This window comes from Anastrepha obliqua, chromosome 6 (genome assembly GCF_027943255.1).
Source record: "Anastrepha obliqua isolate idAnaObli1 chromosome 6, idAnaObli1_1.0, whole genome shotgun sequence".
Lineage (NCBI taxonomy): Eukaryota > Metazoa > Arthropoda > Insecta > Diptera > Tephritidae > Anastrepha > Anastrepha obliqua.
The window spans coordinates 56,180,509-56,199,404 of NC_072897.1; the positions used below are offsets into that span (position 1 = coordinate 56,180,509).

General features: G+C 37.7%; 1 pseudogene; it reads left to right on the forward strand.

The window, feature by feature from the left end:
* Positions 1–14,973: 14,973 nt before the first annotated feature.
* Positions 14,974–18,877, forward strand: LOC129250553 (uncharacterized; annotated as a pseudogene).
* The last annotated feature ends 19 nt before the right edge of the window (positions 18,878–18,896 follow it).

Below are 18,896 nucleotides of genomic sequence, written 5' to 3' on the forward strand. Positions count from 1 at the left end.
GCACCAGTCATCGATTTTGTCAAGAATCCTCTGCACTTTCGATAGTACTTGGCGTCGAAGTCTCGCTCCAGTGCAGTGATGCCAGCCTTTACTTTCACGTGGACCAGCCGCGCAGGGGCACCTTCCCCGTCAAGGGACCAGACATTCCAGGTGTATGCCCTCAAACCGTAGGCCTAAGTTCATTTGCAGGGGTCGTCATCAGTATAGGGAGTTCTCATCCGAGGCATTGTTTGTGTTTTCGTTGAGGGGGATTTTTAAGTGGCGGGTCCCAAACTCAGGGCACAGCAAGCTAATCTAGAATGCTTCGCCTTCTTACGTTAGCTCATTCCAGAACAGGTGTTCGGAAGCTACCCAGAGGATATTTGGGCTAATCCCTGAAGTTGTGCGCTGCTTGAACCACATGTAAAAGAATCGTCCTGGCCACTCCAGTAACTTTCCCTACTTGCGAGGACCTCTACATATGGAACCATCGTCCACCTAAGGGGGACGTAATTCAATCGTAACGTTGACCTCTGCTGCAGAACCCCGCACCCGCCCCTGTAACGTGGCCGCCCACCACCATCAGGCCGCAACAACAACAGTGAAACGCAGCAGGCCCAACGTAGACAACCACACGCGTTTCTCACACCCCGAGTTTCAACAGTTTTAACGAGAAGCTTCAAACTTCTACAATTTAATTTCGACGGACTAGCGAGCAAGGTAGATGAGATAGTCGACTTTATGAACTGACACGGAATCCTAATAGCTGCGGCCCAAGAAACCAAGCTGCACGCTAGTTCTTCTCTGATAACCAGAGATGGCTATAACGTGCACAGAAAAGATCGCGATCGAGACAACGGTGGTGGCCTAGCGTTCATAGTCCACCACACAGTGTAGTATCTTCTGATCGACGAAGGCATCGAACGCAGGGACAGCACCTTAGAATGTCAAGGCATAGCTGTCCGGAAAGGCGATTCTGATCTCGAAATTTTTAATTTTTATATCCCCCTGTCACCTGCTGCCCGGCAGGATATCAGCCTGATATAGGTGCGCTCATCAGAGGTGAAAACCGAATGGTTGTAGGTGACTTTAACGCCCATAACCATCTTTGGCATTCAAGCCTGCCAAATGATCGTAGGGGACAGCAATTGGCAGAGCAAATAGGCGATTCGACATTCAGCACTGTGAACGACGAAGCTCCCATCAGGGTAGTGGGCAATTGCAGCAGCTCGCCTGATATAACATTAGCTAGCGCTGGTGTGATAAATAGCATAACCTTGCGACCTATGCTATCGCTTTCATCAGATCACTTGCCCCTTATCGTTTCGATTGAGAGACCCGCCGACTTTGTTTCCGCGAATCACCAGTCTTATACTAACTTTAACAAAGCCGGCCCATCCAGGCTTGGCGGAATTCACCGTATCGGGCAATCACATTGATGGTCTGCGCGCCGAATTGAACGTCTACCCCACCGAGCTTTCTCGCTTTTTCACTGCAAGGAATCTCAAACTTTCCCGCACAAAGTCGACGGCGACCCTCTTTATTACCGACAGTTTTGGGGCAAAGACAAAGAATTGTTGCTTTCGACATTTAAGACAATTGGCCGGTCGGTTGTAAACAATGCTGCGCCTGTCTAATCGCAGGGAACTAGTGACACGCAGCGCATGAAGCTCCAGACTTGCCAAACCACTGCTAGTCGGTCAGCGACGGGTTGCCTTCTGATGTCCATTCTTTAATAAAGTTCACAACGAGGCACAGATGCTCCCAGTAAAAGAGTCCAATAAACAACTCAGCAAACAGTTTCTGCTTGGGTGCTACCGCCGGTTTACTTGAGCCAGAGCCGCCTCTCAGGCACGTCAGGAGACACCTCCTCAATTACGCTGACGAGATCCAGGACAAAACGAACAGACATCTACTGGGCCAGACAGTGTTTAGACAGATAATAAACGATACTCACAGAGAGACCATCACCACCTTCTTAAGCTCCCGACCACCGAATACCGTAATCGGAGTCAAACCACCACCTAGAGCAGATGAAGAGCTCCAGCTTCCTCGTGAGACACGTGTAACACTAGCACAATTACGTTCTGGATACTGCAGCAGGTTAAACTCCTAATTATCCAGAATTGACCCCGACAAACAATTATCCTGCATGTGAAGACACCACGCACGACACAAACCACTTGTTCACATTCCCCTCAAAACCCACTCATTTAACACTTCTCTCCGTCTGGACGCAACCTGTCCAAACAGCATGCTTCCTGGGCCTACCTTTAGATGAGTTAGACAAAGACGACCGGTGATATACACTACACTGACAGAGCTTGTATTACTGCTACAACAACAGCAACCATGTTATCTAATGTTTCCATGGGCAAACGCTTTGCTAATTCCTGCGTATACGCTAGCCAGTTTGTTTTCTTATGGTTCCTTTAAGTGATTTAAAATGAATGACCTTTTCCTAGGGCGTACACTGGAAGGAATATATCACATATATGTATATGATCAGAGAATGCATTTGCATGGAGTACCTACCCTCCAACTCACTACTCTACCTATAATTGTGTCTGATACTAACGTAATGCCAAGAATCTCTTGACGATTTCTTACAATGAAGGTAGGCTCATTACCGCGATTAAAATAAAATAAATAATTGGCGCGTACACTTCTGTTAGGTGTTTGGCCGAGCTCCTCCTCCTATTTGTGGTGTGCGTCTTGATGTTGTTCCACAAATGGAGGGACCTACAGTTTCAAGCCGACTCCGAACGGCAGATATATTTATGAGGAGCTTTTTCATGGCAGAAATACACTCGGAGGTTTGCCATTGCCTGCCGAGGGGCGACCGCTATTATAAAAATGTTTTTATTAATTTTGCTTTCACCGAGATTCGAACCAACGACCTCTCTGTGAATTCCGAATGGAAATCACGCACCAACCCATTCGGCTACGGCGGCCGCGATTGCAGAGCAATAATCTTATTCTTACAATAAAATAAAAGAGTTACCCACCTCGCTTGTTTATATGTATTTATTTGAACTACTCCAGATAGTGTGGTCACCTCCCATTTTAACTTGTTGCCGCAGGCTTCGCTGTCCAGTATCAGCTCTTTTAGCAGCTTAGACAGTACTGGATCTTCATATGCCATGTAAAAAGACGATAGCCGGTACCTGTTTCCATCTGTCTCCCAACTTATCGTTGTTGTGCCTATGTTGCTATATTTATAGATCATAAATGTGGTTAGTTGTGTTTTTGCCATACAAGGCTATGTTTTAAGTTCACAATCCACCGTGTATAGCTTGTAGTTAGGTGTCCTTAACCCGCAGATACGCCCTCCATTGATCCATGGCTCCTGAACGAGGACAAAATCACGGTTGTCTACTGCCATGCGATCGATTATGGCTTGTGAAGCTAGTTTGCTATGGTGAAGATTTATTTGAAGAAGACGCATTAGTTATGGTGGTATTCACATCTTCTTCCGAGTTAGTCAAAAGCTTTCTTCCTGAGTATGTTGTAACGAACAGTATCCTTCTAAGTCGATGCTCTCAACGTCGCTCGAAGACTCCATAGGATCTTCCTCAGCGGCATTGGCTTCAATCTCTGAGGCTAGTTGGTCGATAGCATCAGCAACTGCCTTATAGGCTCTGATTCTCACCTTGCCAAAACCGTAGTTTATAAAACCTTCGCTTTTAGCCAAAGGTTCTACCGAGTCATTAGTGACTAGCGGCATAACCTGCGTCGTGGCACGTTTCGTCAGCCCACCGTCCACTGTTATTGTTTTGTCAAAAACCTTGACAAATCCCAATCTGCCATTGGTAGGCTTGGATTGCATGTACTTAAAATATACATTTTCTGTTTTGGGTCGGAGGGTGCCCTCGACTGAGACGGGATTTCCTTTTTGTTGACTACCACGAGCTTCGCTCCAGAGTAGACTTCACCGACCTTAGCAAATGTGGCCTTACATATCTCTACAGACCTTTCGTCGTCACACTATGATTTTGATTTGGCCTTAATACCAGCCAGCAACAGTGCATGATGGCGGAGGACCCGGAGTGCTTAACAGCACTTTCAGCATCACATTTGTAAGAGTGGCCTGCACCCATTCCCATTGGGCCCTGGGGATTCTCCCTTCGGGATCACCCGCATCCAGGACACTGATTATTATGCGATTGCGGACTACTTCGACAAAAGTCTTGTTAGGCGCTATGCCTCGATTTTCCGGTATTTTCGCAGACGGTTTGACCTCTTAAGTTGGTCTTTGTCTTTTGGTGGCAGCTGACTAAAATTAGCTGAAAAACTACGCTGGAAATTGTCACAATACAAAGAATCCACACATTTCCCCAGTTCGTTGAAGATTTAGTACGTACCATATATGTGAATTGGAAGTGCTTGTAGATATGAAAAAATCAGATATACAATACATATACGTTTGGGGTATTTTAATTATTAATACATATTTCGGTATCTGCCGCGGACATTAAAAAGGTAAAAAGGAATGTAGAGAATGACGCAACGCAAAAACACTTCCAAACAGGATTAAAATTAAAGTCTCCCTGCGTACAGAAAGTAATGTGTGTAATAATAAGGATTTAAGCTCATTTATGTTTCATTCTTAATTTGCAATTTTTACTTGGGTAATTCTCTATGGCTACGGCTATGGCGGCCGAATGGGTTGGTGCGTAACCACCGTTTGGAATTCAGAGAGAACGTAGATTCAAATCTCTGTAAAAGACCAAAATGAAGAAAACGTGGTTTCTAAAAGCGGTCGCCGCTCGGCAGGCAATTGCAAAACTCCGAGTGTATTTCTGCCATACAAAAGCTCCTCACTAAAAGATATCTGGTAATTGGAGTCGGCTTGAAACTGTGGGTCCCTCCATTTGGTGAACAACATCAGGACGCACGCCACAAATAGGAGGAGGAGCTCGGCCAAACCCCCAAAGAGGGTGTACGCGCCCTTATATATATATATATATATATATATATAATTCTCTATTCTCATAGGATATTAATGGTTATTAGATGACTGTGATGACTTCATGTAAATACTGCTGAAATGCTTCATGTTTTTTTTGTTAAAAATTTAGATATAATAAAGGGGTTTCGAATAAGAGGTGTTATTTTGATAAAAGATCAATGGTTTAGTTGCTTGTGTGACACGTAGTACCGGCTTGTTGAAAATAAACGTTGTCCAGATCAATACCATCCAATTCTTGCCATAAAAAATCGTTAATAATCTCTCGATAGCGCAATCCATTCACCGTAACTGTTGCTCCAGCTTCATTTTCGAAAAAATAAGGTCCAATGACTCCGCCGGACCATAAACCGCACCAAACAGTCACACGTTGAGGATTGAGAGGCTATTCAACGATAACTCTTGGATTTTTTGAGCCCCAGATCCGAGAACTTTGCTTGTTGACAAACCGAGGTGGAAATGGGCCTCATCACTCAAGATGATTTCTCGATGGAATTCCGGATCATTTTCATGCATTTCAACGACCCAATCATCAAAGACACAACATTGTTGATGATCGGCCGGCTTGAGTTCTTGTGTTGATTGGACTTTATGAGCCTTAAGACCCAAATCTTTATTCAAAATACGGTGTAATGACGTTTGTGGAATGCCTAATTCCAAAGAACGACGAGGAATGGACAAACCTGGGTTTTCTTCAACACTTTCGGCCACAACAGGAATATTTTCGGCTAACCTTGAGCGACGTGCACGGGTTTTATTCTTGACATCACTAACTTGTCCCAACAGCTCGAATTTTTTCACCAATTTCTGTATTGCGGTCCGACAAGGTGCCTCACGATAACCCAAAAATGTTCGAGTTTTACGAACCGTATCTGCCAAATGTTCACCTTTTTATAGTGAATTTTAATAGTTTCAATGCGTTGTTTAAGCGTGTATCGTTCCAATTTTATTAATGGTGTAGTTTCTTCTTGTCAAATATCAAAAAATGACAGCTTCAAAAGTGGCATCTACCGAAATAGCGGGTTATTCATAATATCACCTATTATTGGAAAACCCTTTATACACAAATAGATTGCTATGGCCTACATCAAAACTATACACTTAAAAATTGTGGATAAAAAATTTCTAACATGCTTGTGAATTCATTTTACTTAACATTATTTAATATGAAACAGTTTAAAATTCACTAAAAACATCATAGGAGTATTACCAGAGAATGTTAATGGAATGAGAAGGTGCAAATGTTACAGTCAACTTTTTTTAGTACAATTGAGATTTGAAAGATTTGTAGTAAGGGATTTTAGAACATCGACTTTATAGACACCACACTGAGTTTTGCCCACACAAAAATTGAAAACACCACACATCTTTCACCTCAACACACAACACATCTCTCACCTCGACATTAGACCAATTAAATTTTTACTATTTTCGTAATTTTGAATAATAATAAGCGAATACGTAAAATTTATAACACAAAATTTTTTTTTCAATTACATTAAAAAAGAAACTAATTAAAAAAAAAATTAATAAAAAAACAGTTGGCGCCGGGAATTGATATCGAGTCTAACATGTGGCGAGGAAAAAAAATAGGCGGTGCGTTTATTTCTTCGACTGCTTATTTTTTTACCATTTTGTTACTTTTGAAATGATAAGCGGATACATAAAATTTATTACAAATTTTTTTACGATTACATTAAAAAAACACACATTTTAAAAAGAAAAAAAAAAAATCGACGCCGAGAATTGATGCCGAGTCACATGGGAAGGATAAATACGCAGTGCGTTTATTTCTGCGCCTGCGTTGTGAACCAAGGTTTTGTTCATGCGCGCGACGCGAATTAATTTAAAAAAGTTCTGAAAGTAATTCATGAAGTTTTTCATTACATACATACATAAATGAACGTATACTTTATATGTACATAAATGATGGTATATGACAATAAAGGTACATAATATGTATATACATGTCAATAGGAGGTATTTGCATTCAGAAAAAGAAACGGTTTAACCCTAGAACACACACCCGGGTACAAATGTATCCACTTCAATTTTGAAGTGTTGTAACTTTTGAACCGCTATACCTCTATACCGCTAACTTCGGATCTAGGAAGATTATTTAGTTTTGAGTTCAAATTCAAAATTTGAACCAGATCGGACCATTGGTTCAGGAGCTACAGCCTTCCAAACACATTATATACGTAAACACACACCCGGGATACGTTTGTACCCCAATAGTAAAAATCCTCATAATAATCAAAAAAAACATTTTTTATATTATTTTTTTATTTGAAAAATTAAAAATATTCATTTCACACATTATATTATTGACTTTTATTATAAAAATGCATCTTATATCTAAGGAAAATCATGGCAAATAGAGCAATTTGTTGATGTGACCGAATGTTCAAGACACATTGGCTTCTTACATTTGGCGCACAGCTTTCTGGTTTTTCTACGGCGTTTTTCCTCTTGTGCGTAACATAAATAGCAAGATCCGGACACAGGTTCTGGTGTGCGCGCTGCGGCAGATGTTGATGCTGCTGTTGACACCATTGATTCCAGCGGTCGGTTGAAATATGCTTCAATAGCAATTTTAGTCGAAAAATTTCGCGTCACTTGACGATTTATGACTCTGGCTTCAATAATGGGCATACACAATGCTTCAGCCAAGCTGCGCAGGATCTGCTTACGCTTGTTGTTTGTTCTCCAAGGCAACATAGGGTTATTCAAATCGTAGACAATGTAGGCTGCAAGAGCTGTAATGTCCAACATGTTGAAGAACATCGCTAGTGGCCATCGTTTTGTTTGTCTTTGTGTTGGATATTCCGCAAACATTTGGTCCATTCGATCAACACCACCTTTGGTACGATTATAATATTCAATTATTTCAGGTTTCCCACTGTCAGCTATTTCAGCATCATTATGCATGGTCGAAAGCAAAATTACTGCTTTATTTTTTTTTTTGGGAACATAAGAGCACATTGTCACATTATTTTTGAAGCCAAATGTCGTTGAACCAATTGTCCTGTTTTTGTTCTGCTTCATTTCTTGAGGAATATATAATTTGTTTTTGCGCAATGTTCGAACGATCGTGAGTTTCCAGGTGAGAAGCAGTTCTGCAACTGGCAAGGTCGTAAAAAAATTGTCCATTGTAATGTTTCGGCCACTTCCTTGGTATTTGGCAGACAAATCCTTCACCACTCGTTCGCCTTGGTTCGTTTCCCTACCAGTTTCTGCTTGACCAGTATATATTTGTCCATGCAGTGGATATGCATTTGTGGCATCGCAAGTCCACCAAACCTTGACACCATATTTAGCAGGTTTTGACGGTATGTGCTGCGTAAACCGTGTGCGTCCACGGTAAGGAAATAATTGTTCATCAATCGTCAAGCATGAGCTGGGCTTGTAATGTGCAGCAAGATTATTGTTCATCATCGTCCACAACTCACTGATCGGTGCTGCTTTATCAATTAGTAAGCGTGTTGCACGAGTGTTTTTATCGTCAAATCTTAGGAACCGCAATATCGAACAGAAACGGTTGACTACCATTGTGGCGCGATATAAAGGATAGTTTTTGACGCTCCATAAATCTCGAACATGTTCTCCATTGCTATGGTTCGCACCAGTCATAATAAGTATGCCAAAAAATGCATACAGCTCTGTTATTGACAAAGGCGTCCATGACTTAGGAGTTGTGTTTGGATGCGCATTGTTGTAAGCATTATAAGTTTCTTTTGCTAACTTATTTGTGTGGCGCATAATTATATCAGCCATTTCAACGTTCATGAAACATTTGAATGTTTGCTCTATTGACAACATTTCAGTGCATCTAGCTGGTCCAGAACGTTCTCTTATAATATTTTGTCTGAGTACCTGACGACTTACATTTGGTTCTTTCATCCACTCAGTACCATCACGTGCAACAAATTTTTCGCCACTAGCAGGTAATTCATTATTTTCTTCTACTTCTTCTTCTTCATCATCCTCATAGTCCGCATAATCAGGTAATACTTCTGCGGCACTTTGCGAAACTTCAGCATCGTCATCAGCAATTTCAATGTCATTGAATTGAATTTCTTCTTCATCTTCTGAGTCAAAGTCATAGGGATCGTCATCGTCACAAATTTCATCAAATAAAGATTGTATATATGATTCTCGCTGTTCCTCAGTTAGCCTGCATAATAAAAAAAATTAGTATATGTTTACATTGTTGCTTATTTTAAATTTTTTACCTTCTATATGCTGCACTTGATAAATATTCGTTTCTTCTTGAAGTCATTTCGTATCCAGTTATTTATAGTTTCAGTTATATTTATTTTCACTTATATTTTCACTTCTTACACTTTTGAGCACCAAAACAATAATGAAAATATCAACAGGCAGCATTTATAACAACAACTCGTGTGAAAACAACCCTTGCAGCTGCATATAAAATACAAAAACCAGTTATACCAGTGTATTTGCTACCTATGTACGTACCCATACCTTGCGCGACCTTTTTGCACATATCTTTTGAACCAGGTAGAATATTTCAATGAAATAAAAACCAAAATGTGTATTCGTTGTTACTCTACAAGTATATTATTATAAATTATATTATTTTGTTTTGCATTTATCAGGACAACAACAAAAACAAAAATCCACTGTTGCATGTCCTGACTTTATTTGCCCATATCGCTGGAACCAGTAGGAATATTCGAATGAAACAAAAGACAAAATACTTGTTATATATTAAAGTTTACATTTCAAAAAAAAAATCATAGAAATCGGTTGAATAAGCATTAATAAGGTCCCGGGTACAAACGTATCCCGGGTGTGTGTTTACGTGGTATTTTCTGAGTGTGTGTTCTAGGGTTAAGATAAATCAAGACTTATTTTATATTGTATGTCAATTTATAGTTTATGTATACGACAGCATTTACATATGTATGTATGTACATTTGTGTATGAAAAACAATAATGCACAAGCGCAAGAACATCATCTTCCTTTCATACATATGTACATATGCATGTATGCCCAAATAACCTTGACTTATGTATGTACACATGTCACAGCACATCACATTCTTACAAGAAATCAAGTACACATGCGCACTAGTGAACGAGTTTCTTCCTAACAAGTGCAAAAACAATTCTGCTCTATGTATGTATATATATCCACTTTATGTCCTAGCATATATATATTCATACATATTTATCTACTTGCCTTCTAAAATTCCTACAAAATAATTGTATTCATATGTTACTGCATCCATGCACGTTCATACATTCATACATATATGCGCGAGCACAGCGCTCCCTTCTTGCTTCCGAGTACTTTTGTCCTTCACCAGTCGATATTCCTAATATTGTACTTACAAAAACACAATACTTTGATCGACCCAAAAGCAACAGCAAGCGCAACGCGATGTTCGCTTTGCCACCACACATTCTAAAATGTTCTAGAACACAACAAAAACACATACCTCACATGCGCATGTCGCCCAAAGCTAAAATCTAAGCCTAGCGGCTACAAAAACAAAATACATTCGTAGACGCAGTCGCAGCGGCCATGATTCTATCAGCGACGGCGCTGAACAATTTAGAACAAAAACAAAAAATTCATTCATAAGTTGGAGATCATATTTCAATTTCATTCGTTTTCGCGACCATCCGAAAATAGTCAATATTGGAATATTTCGCGTCGAATTGAAATTATTTGCCAATATTTTGTAAGTCTTGAATTTTTGTCATGTCCAGTGGCCGCGGCTCCGTACATATGTATGCACGCTTCTATGTATGTAAATATGCCTTCTAACTGTTCGACAGTCGCGAATAAATGCGACTTAGATTCCTTGAACAATTTCAGCGAATCACACATTTCTGTCCGCAAGGCCGCATACAGCTTCTACTCAAATATGAACGAGACGTTATCAATAAAACGGTCCGCGGATGACATATGGCATAAATACATTTTTTGTTTTTTGGTAGGACTGTTATAAGCTTACATGGCAAATTTCAGCGTGGTATGTCACATAGTTTGTTTTCTGTGCTACTGTAAACAAATCAAGCTCGAGTGTGTTCTTCGAATTTAACGATGGAAATTCAAAGAATTTGTTTGAAATTTTATTATTCCAACAAAATTTCGGCTTCAGACGCCTTAAAAATGTTGCAGACAACCTATGGGGACTCTGCTCTATCGTTCAAAGAGGGCCGTACATCAACCCAAAAAACCACACCAAAGTCGCTCAAAAATTAAGGTTATGCTGACTGTTTTTTTTCGATTACGAAGGTGTGGTGCACTTGGAGTTCCTTCCGCAAGGCCGATCGGTTAACGCTGAATATTATTTAGATGTTTTAAAGCGTTTGCGCGAGAACATTCGTCTTAAAAGGAAGGAATTGTGGGACAATAAGTCATGGTTCTTGCATCACGATAATGCACCAGCTCACACATCACGTCTTGTTCGCGATTATTTGAACAAAAATAATGTTAATATTGTTCCGCAAGCACCGTATTCGCCTGATATGGCTCCATGTAACTTTTTCCTGTTTCCCAAGCTCAAGTTGCCGCTCCGTGAGACAATTGAAGTCATAAAAGAGAATTCGAAGAACACACTCGAGCTTGACTTGTTTACAGTAGCACAGAAAACAAACTATGTGACATATCACGCCGAAATTTGCCATGTAGGCTTATAACAGTCCTACCAAAAAGCAAACAATTTATTTTTGCCATATGTCATCCGCGGACCGTTTTATTCATAACGTCTCGTTCATATTTGAGCAGAAACTATGTACCCTATGATCAAAAAGTACTGGGAATGTTTAAATAAAACATAATAGAGTTAAATTTCAGGCAAATTTATATTATCCCCTTCAAAATATGACCCGTCTGAAGCAACAAACATGTGCCAACGTTTAACGCAGTCCTCCAAACACCCCCGGTAGGCCGACATGGCCTTCAGCTCCTTCGTCGTATTCTATTTGATCTTTTTGATCGGTGCGATGGCGCGTTATCATCACGCAAAATCCAAGAATTGTTTGCTCACATTTCCGGCCGTTTGCAACATACAGCATCTCTCAAAGGCTTCAAAACGGATAAATAATATTCTTTATTGACTGCCTGGCCCGATGGAAGGTACTCATGGTGGACCATGCCTTGGCAATCGAAGAAAACAGTCAAGTAAATAGTTCAGATTTGACTGAAGAGATTAAATATAGGAATGCATATTCATATGATTGCCTCTATGGCTGTTTTACATATAAATCAATTCAAAAGAAGTATGAATAATGTTATATAGAAAATAAATTTCTAAATAACAGGTATTAGAAAAACCTGAATACACTATCTTAAATCAATTCTAATTAAACCAAATACAAAAAATTAAATAAAAATATCGAACAAAGAAAAGTGGGTACAGGACTTGAACCTGAGTCAAATACAGAACGATGTAGTACGCCTAGACATGTCTTTCATGCTTGCGCTAATATATAATGGTTAATTTACCTTTCTAAATCGGTGATTTATTCGATTTGCTGTTTTATATGCATACATTTTGCGTTCGTTGAAAGTTTGTATGCGTATTTATATTATATATGTACATGTGTATGTGTGTATGCGCGTTTGGCTTTCTGGACGGATATTAGAATAATATTTTCTCATCAATATAGCTTAGACTTGATTAAAGAGATTAAATATATGCATGTTTATATCTACATATTTCCCTTTTGATTTATATAAAATCAGTTCATATCCAGTATAAACTATTTTACACAGAAAAGAAATTTTCTAAATATCAAATTCAAAAAAACCTAAAACAGTATTTCAAAGCAACTATCCTTAAATTAAACTCAACAATTTTACCAAACTGAATTGTAAAAAAGAAATAGTGCAAGGAAAAACGTATGACTATTCAGGACTTTAACCTGGACTAACTAAATACGCGCATCATCATACAAACAATACCGCCGACTTTAGCAACTGCGCCATGAATTGACTGCTTACGCATCTTTCCCAATCGCAAATTCATTCGCTTCGCTGTGGACATGAAATAAGTCGAATCCCTTAGTAGTGTGATAAAAAATCTTATGAAATCCCTTACTAGTGTGGTAAACGCAGAAAAAATCTGAATTCCTGTACCAGCGTGGTAAGTAAATATAGAAACCCTCCACTAGCGTGGTAAATATCTGCAATCCCCCACTAGTGTGGTAAGTTGAATTTGAAAATCCCTTAGTATTAATCTACAAATTAGTACTCGAAAAAAAGTTATTTAACACTTGATCCTTCTCATTCCATTGACATTCTCTGATTGTAATGAGTCAAATCTAAATTATAGGAAACATCGTATAGCAAAGAAAATTTTTGTATAGAAATTATTATTCTCACTAGCCAAGTAATTTTCTAGTAGCCACGCCCATGCTTCATTAACGCCTTCCTTGATAATGCGCATATATGCTGCGACTAAACTTTCCCCATATGGGAAGAGGTGATAATTCGAAGCCAGTAACTAGTTTCAATGCAGCGGTATATGTATGTATAGACCACAGGGAGATAAAACTATCGTCGATTCTTTTACACCTGCGTTGATAACTGTTTCTACGTATTTTCAATGGTTAGCGGGTTCAACTAGCACTTTATATGATTCAACGCAATGATACAGCCAGAATACATTGCCTTAAAATTTACTCAATAATGCTCAATAAATTAATTGCTCAGCAAACGTACATAAACTTGAGTTTTAATATGCTGGCAGGTGCCATATTTACAACTATTCACCAAAACAAATATGTAAACCTTAATACGTAGAAGAATTTGCAAACACACAAATGTAAACACACGAATATAAACAAAACAAGTCCATCACTTGTATTAAATCCACCTATGGACAATCTTATTTTTTATTTAGAAAGAAAAAAATATTTGGCTGGGTCATATCGTCCGAATAGATACAAACGCTCCGGCTCTTAAAGTATTTGATGCGGTACCAGCTGGTGGTAGTAGAGGAAGAGGAAGGCTTCCATTATTTCGATTACTGAAATGCTTCAGAAAAAACATTTTTAACCCTCATTTTAGACTTAAATTCATCGAAAATATAAAAGCTACGAAAGTTCAAAACAACAAACTGGAATATAAGAGATACGGCGTAGTCTAGCCCTCTAAGGAACAAATTTGCATATAATTTCATTCTTTTTTGCCCACTGTTTATATTGAGCGTTTACTCTGTGTTTACGAGCAATGTTATCATTGGTCGCCTTTATTAATCGACACGATTGATTTGCGTATCTTTATGGAAAAAAGAGACGGGCAGTATATTTGAGTGGAAATAGGATGTACCCGACACACAAAATAATTTTTGTTATTGTTTTGCCACGCCACCGGGTTCTCGGCAGCAGAATTTTATCCACTCATTCCACACTCATTCAATCAGTCGCTGTTCCGTCGGCAACGAATAAAATGAGGAGACACTGAGTTGACTTGTTTCGTATATAACTAACACAATCTCAGTTCTTTGTAAACCTACGTTATCATCAGTTACATCAGCCAATCAGCTTATTCTTTCAAATTGCTTAAAGCTGGTTAACGGTCTGATCTTGCCCAGTATTTGATGTTAGTCAACAATCAAGAACATAGCGATGTTCGAGAAAAAGGTGTTGACAGAGCACGAGCATCACAAATAAAGCAACAAATGTTTCCCTATATAAACGCGGTCTTACTAACACTCATTAAGTGCTTTCAAACAAATGTAATTTTTGGCAGCTTTTTTCAGTGCTACCAACATATTGCTACGGATTTATTAAGTTCTTATCCTAATAAAATGTCTTCAAAAATTCCTCTGAGTTCGATCACTAGATTGCTAAATAAAAGTCACTAATTAGTGGCAACAAAACTTGCATCTTGTAGTGAATCACTTTATTACTTTTCGTTTACTTATGCTGAAAACAGTGACCGACGTAAACGCAGTCCCCAGTAACATATAGTCACAGTCTTGAACAAGCATCATTTTGTATGGGGGGTGCCACTACTGGCACCCCTTTTCCACTCAAACATGTTGCGTGACTCCTTTTTGCGAAGTATAAGAATAATTCGGTATCATGTGGAATGAACAGGGACTGTGGTTCAAATACAGCATGTGTTTTATAGTGCGCACACTGATGCTGCAAACAGTCCCCGACGTAAACACATTCCCCTGTCAGCTGTTACGATCAAACTGAGGGGAACCCCATGTAAATGAAAAATTACTTCCCTTCTGTATTGGAGTATCGTAAATTTATGGCATGATTTTTGAAAATTCCTCTCAGGATTGCTCTCTCACCACACAACGTTGCCAAACAGTACATTTCGAAATCATTTACAAAATAAATTTTAATTTTTGTTAAAATAACTTAGAAACAATATTGAATATTGATAATTGTAGATAAATGAACTATTTGCATTTGTTGGTTTTTGACTTTGGTTTATTAAACAATGAAAAATTGTAACTGATAACGCGGATGTGTGAAAAAGTGTGTAAGCAAAAATATCAATGGCAACATTGTGTAGATACAACCAAACACATACGCACACAAACCGATGTATTGTGTAAATATGTAACTAAAAGAACGCAGTTGCTCTCTACGGGATGAGTTTTGCTCAATTTTGTGCTCTCTAGGGGCTGCGGTAAGGGACTACGTACGTCGGTGACTGTTTTCAGCATGACCGACGTATCGTATGCTGAAAACAGTGAACGATTTAAACGCAGTCCCCTGTCAGCTGTTACGATCGAACTTATAAGAACCCCATGTAAATGAAAAATTCCTTCCTTCCGTATCGTGGTACCGTAGATTTTATTTCCCAATATTTGAAAATTCCCGTAGAACCCTGTCAGCTGATTGCTCTCTCACAACACAGTGTTGCCAAGCATTACATTTCGAAATCCTTTACAAAGTAAACTTAGAAAAATTATAATTTTTATTAAAATAACTTAAAAACACTGTTGAATAGTGTTAATAATAGATAAATGAGCTATTTGCATTTGTTGGTTTTGGCTTTGGTTTATTAAACATCGAAAAATTGTAACTGATAACGCAGATGTGTGAAAAAGTGATTAAGCAAAAATATCAATGGCAACTGTATTTTTTCAGTTAGTTTCAGTGTTTGGTTGTATCGACACAATGTTGCCGTTGATATTATACTTTTTCACGCATCCGCATTGTCAGTTACAATTTTTTATTGTTTAATAAACCAAAGTCAAAAACCAACAGATGCAAATAGTTTATTTATATATTATATCATTAACATTATTCAACATTGTTTTTAAGTTATTTTAATACAAATTAAAATTTTCCTACCTAAGTTTATTTTGTAAATGATTTCGAAATGTACTGTTGGGCAACGAAATGTACTGTACGGCATATCCGTACATTCACTTTTTATTTTTTATTTAAATTTTAATAAAATATACGCATTCAGATAGATCACATACATATGTACGCACATATATATTGCTAACTTCGCAATATCCCTACAAGACAGCTGACTATCATATAAGCATTCACATTATCATCATCACTATTCTCATCCAACTACACATAAGCATTATCACAACACACATATTTCGGCAAGATAGCAAGAAAAGCAATGACACTGAAAGGCAATGAAAAACAATTCAATTCAAACAAGTGAATTGTGTCAAATGTGGATTATTTACTTACATGAATTCCTGATATTTTAAAATCAAATAGGCAGTTAATGTTTGGTATGATGGTTTTGTAGAATAAAAATTAAATTTTGATTAATATTTGAATGTAACTTACACTTTGCCTGCAAATATTCTTCTGCGCACTTTATTGGATTTTAAATTTACTAAAAGCTGTCTTATTTCATAACTTCAATAGCTTTAAAAATTATTCATCGAAAGTTTACCGTTATTTATTAATATTCTCCCCTTAATATGCAAAAGTGCGCGGGGAGCGCAGAAATGTGTATGTTTGCAATTTTCATACATCTCGAAGGTGTGCTAATACACACTACGTACATACATACATATGACACCAATTCCCATATTGTACTTGATGTCTTTCGGCAAAGCTTGTATGAGAATGTTTTTCTACCATTGCCATGTAAGCATATAAGCAGCGTCGTGCAATTCGTGCACTGTCGATAGAGCCGAAGTAGTATTGCTTGTTGAAGACAGTTTTTCTTCGTTGCTGTTCAAGTTGTGTGCCTACATTGTTTTTGTCTTCACAAACAGTGTCACATGCAATGTGTGACTTGTTGCTTTGTAATAAGCAAGTCATTTGTGCACCACTTTATTATGCTGCTACAACAAAAACAACAAGGACGTGTGAAGTTGGAGTTTTGTGGCTGCTCTGAACAAATTGTGATATTTTGTTCAAAATAGTGAAAATTGCGATAAAATAATATTTTCATAAAAAGTAAAAATAATAAATATAAAAATAATAATAATAATGAAATAATAATATAGAAATAATAAAAATTTTCTTTTTTTTTCAGAAGATTATACATTGAATAAAAGCGGCAAGTTGTCATCAATGAAAATATAACGTGAACTTTAAATAAGGTATTGTAAATTACTAACATAAACTTAAGTAGTTAAATACTAACTAACAATAATTTTCTTTTTTTAGATCATACACGAAATAAATTTGTCTACAATCAAAATTTAAGTTGCAACAACAGAAGTGCATTGACTGACTTACTGCAAACATTGAAGAAGGTTGGGGTTAAAGGAATACCTTTATCCGCTAAAACTCTTTTAGGTACCAGTCGAGAAACAGTAGATATTGTAACAATAGCAGGAGGTGAGTTATTTTTTTTGGGAATTCAGTTTTTTTTTTTAAATCAAATAATTTTGAATATTTGAAAGATGTAGATAAGGTTTATATAGACGTTGGAATTGATGGTCTGAAAGTATTTAAAAGTTGGAATCGGACATTATGGCCAATTTTAGGTTCTGTTGTAGGTTTTCCTAAAGAGGACCCTTTCATCATTGGATGCTTTTCAGGCATGGGTAAACCCCATAATATTGATGAATTTTTGAAGCAATTTTGTGAGAAATAATATTTTTAAGAGAGAATGGATTGAAGGTAGGCCCTAATGAAACATTAAAACAATTTGAAATTAGGGTTTTCACCTGCGACTCTCCAGCTCGTGCTTTTGTAACGAGCGTTAAATCGCATACCGGCAGAAATAGTTGTCCAAAGTGCATATGCGAAAATCAGTATAGCCAAAGAAGAGTTAGCTTTTCTAAAACAGTAGGCCAACTAAGAACAGATGACTCTTTTAAAAATAGATAAGATGTAGGTTATCATCGTTTAGAGTATAGGCAACATTCAAGTTTGTGTAAATATCGATATGGTTTCACAATTTCCCTTGGATCCAATGCATTTGGTAGATGTAGGTATAGTGAAGAAAATACTCCAATTGCTTATTAAAAGGGGCAATGTACAAAAATGAATGCGAAATTGGATTATCTCTCAAGTTTTGTTCCTTCGGAGTTTTGCAGAATATCCAGGAATCTTGATGAAATAGGCAATTGGAAGTCTACGGAATTTATACAATTTTTATTATACACGGGAATATTTGTTTTAAAAGATTGCATATCAGACGATTTGTACTACCATTTTACTTTATTGCATGCTGGATTTCGACTTCTTTCTTATGAAAAGTCTTATAAGGTAGAATTGAATGTCGCAAATTAAATTTTGAAAGAATCTGTAAAGTTGTTTGGGGATTTATATGGCGACTATTTAATAAGCTTTAAAGTACACAATTTGCTGCACTTGCCAGATTGCGTAAAACAGTATGGTTCTTTAGATAGTTTTTCTGCTTATAAATTTGAAAATTATATGCAGCATTTAAAAAAATCTATTCACAGATGACGCCATGTACAGCTTTAAGCTTTACAGCAGGAAAGATTCCACTTCTTAGACTTAAGGCGGTGGAACTTATATTTGGTAAGTACATAGC